Consider the following 3,091-nt stretch of genomic DNA (forward strand, 5'->3'; position numbering starts at 1 on the left):
TTGGGAGAATGGCGACTGGGGCACGCTCTTTCGATCTTCCTTCGGGAAGGTCAGTGATGGTAGCCTCAAATCCATTCACTTAACTCCTGAAGAAACTATCATTTACAATGGGCTCACTCAGGATGATGGCACCACCACCAGCTGGACTCTTTTAGAAGAGTTTTCCCTGATTCATGTGGGACTATCCTCTGTTTCTCAACAGGGTATTTCTCTTCCCTTCTCAATTTTTCTTTATTTCACGCATTATTAACATCACTTATTTTGTCTTTTGCTTTGTTTCAGCTGCTAAGGAGATTAACGAGGACAATGTCCCCTTGGTCGAGGAAACAGCTAGGATGAAGAAAGCTCGGTTAGCAGGCCTAGACACCCGAGGAAAGGCTACAGAGCCTATCTTCTTGAGAAAGCACAAGGAGCCTATGGGGGAGGCTTCAACTGAAGGAGCTGAGGGCCATAATGCTCCTATCACTGCTGCTGCCCCTGCTGCTGCTGCTACAGGCGCCTTTCAGCCTCTCTGGGGATTCCGCCGAGGGGATACCGTGGTTGGTTCCACGAAGCATGCTTGGGATTGGTCCTACCATAGCGTGACTCCAAAGGACTTTACTGATGTGGTGGCCACCCCTGACCTTGAGAGGATTAAGCTCATGGGAGCCCAATCTCTGGCTTCGGTATGCCTTCTCTTTTTTAAACTTATTTCTCGTTCTTGTAGCATTTTCTTGCCTTATACTTTGTTAATTGTTTTGTTTCAGTCTAACGCCTACTTTCAAGGCGCTGTGAGGCAAGCCGAATCATGGAAGCGGGCTTCTGATAAGGCCGATAATGCCCGCAGGAGGCAGCAGAAGAAGTATGTTACCCTGGAGAAGAAGCTCAAGCGCAAGGAGGAAGAACTCGGAGAGTCTAACGCCGAGCTGGTGGTACTTCGGGCGGATAAGGATAAGGCTATAGACAACTATCTGGACTCGGAGTAGTTTGCCCAATCTATGAGGATTATGGATGATTCAGTCTTTCCCGAGTTTTTTAGGACTGGTTGGGACACGGCCTTGGGACCGTGAATGAGGCTTGTCCTGATATTAACCCGGCGGACTATATCTGCCCTGATGACGAGGCTTTGCTACAGAGGTTTCGTACCCGAGTAGTTGTCTCAGACCATGTTCCTCAGGATCCACTCCTTCCTCCTCCCGAGTCTTCTTCCAGACCTGCTGAGGATGACAACTCTTCCTCCTCCTCCGAGACGACAGAGACATCCAGCGAGAGTGGAGAGGACGATGACATGGATGCCGAGGGTACTTCAGCTCCTTAGAGCTTTTTCAGCCCTGCGTGGCTTTTTTTATTTTCGAGACTTTATTTATCAAACTTTTGTAACATCTATCAGATCTATTTCATTTATCACCTTTTATGCTTGCATCCATGCATTTGATTTTTATTTGTTAGGCCACAAACATACTTTGAAGAACTTATGAATTTCATAAAATTGTCTGGGATTCGTCCCTTATACAAGTCTTAATAAATTTCGTAATAAAACTAAAACATATAAATCCTAAGCAAGCAAAGCTTCAAGGTGCTTTTCAACCTACTCGCCATCCTGACGAGTGAGAATCGTACTTCGACCATCTCACACGTAGTAAACCTTCAGGTTTTGTGCGTGCCAGGTTCTCGGGACTTCAAAACCATCCATAGTCTCCAGCTTGTAGGTTCCTCTACCCTGAACGCTCTTGACTCTATACGGCCCTTCCCAATTTGGGGCAAGCTTTCCTTTCTGTCCGACACCAGAAGCCTCTATTTTTCTCAAGACTAGGTCACCTTGTTTGAAAAACCTCTCTTTAACCCTTAGGTTGTAGTAGAATGAAGCCTTTTTCTGATATTCTACTATCTTTGCGTGTGCTTTATCTCGCACTTCATCGATTAAATCCAGGGCTAACTTCTGCCCTTCCTCATTTTCTTTTTCATCAAAAGCCTGAATCCTTGGAGAAGAATGTGATATCTCCACGGGAACTACTGCTTCCGCCCCATATGCCAACATGAAAGGAGTTGCATTTGTCGTGACTCTATAGGTAGTCCTATAGGCCCACAATATGGGAAGTATCTCATCCACCCAGTTATTTCTTGACTTTTCGATCCTCTTCTTTAGTCCATCCAGGATTATCCGATTTGCTACCTCCGCTTGCCCATTGGCTTGAGGGTGAGCCACAGAGGTGAACCGTAACTCAATTTCATTTTCTTCGCAATACTTCTTGAATTCCTCATTGTTGAATTGTGTTCCATTGTCAGTGACGAGGATACGGGGAATTCCATATCGGCACATAATGTTTTCCCACAGGAATTGTGCAACCTGCTTAGTTGTGATTTTGGCCAAAGGTTTGGCTTCGATCCACTTGGTGAAATAATCAATGGCTACAATCAGAAACTTCCTTTGTGCTGTGGCCATAGGAAAAGGCCCTAGAATATCCATCCCCCACATAGCAAAGGGAATAGGTGAGTTGATAGAGGTCAGCATCTCGGGGGGTTGTCTGGCGACTGGTGCATACTTCTGACAACGATCACACTTCTTTACATATTCTTTGGCATCAGCCATCATTTCTGGCCAATAGAAGCCTAAACGAGTTATCTTATGAGCCAAGGCCCTGCCCCCCAAGTGTTGCCCACAAATACCTCCATGCACTTCCTCAAGAGCTAAGCGTGCCTCATCGGGCCTGAGACACCTCAAGTAAGGAACCACGAAAGATCTTTTATATAGAATCCCATCTATCAAAGAGTACCTTAGTGCTCGAACAGTTAACTTCCGTGCCTCAATTGTATCGCTTGGCAACCAACCGGTTTGAATGTGAGCCTTGATGGGATCAATCCATGACGTCCCCAAGCCTACGGGAGCCACAAGCTTAACATCTATGCTTCGTGTCTTCAAAACACGGAAGTACACACTTCCTGAACTTTCTTCAATCTCAGATGAAGCAAACTTTGATAGCGCATCTGCTTTAGCATTTTCTTCCCTTGGAATGTGTTCAACATGGCATTCATTAAATTGGGTCATCACAGCCCTTACTAGGCGAACATACTTTGCCATCGTATCATCCCTTGCTTCAAATTCTCCCTTTAC

This window comes from Apium graveolens, chromosome 10, assembly GCF_009905375.1.
Source record: "Apium graveolens cultivar Ventura chromosome 10, ASM990537v1, whole genome shotgun sequence".
Taxonomy (NCBI): domain Eukaryota; kingdom Viridiplantae; phylum Streptophyta; class Magnoliopsida; order Apiales; family Apiaceae; genus Apium; species Apium graveolens.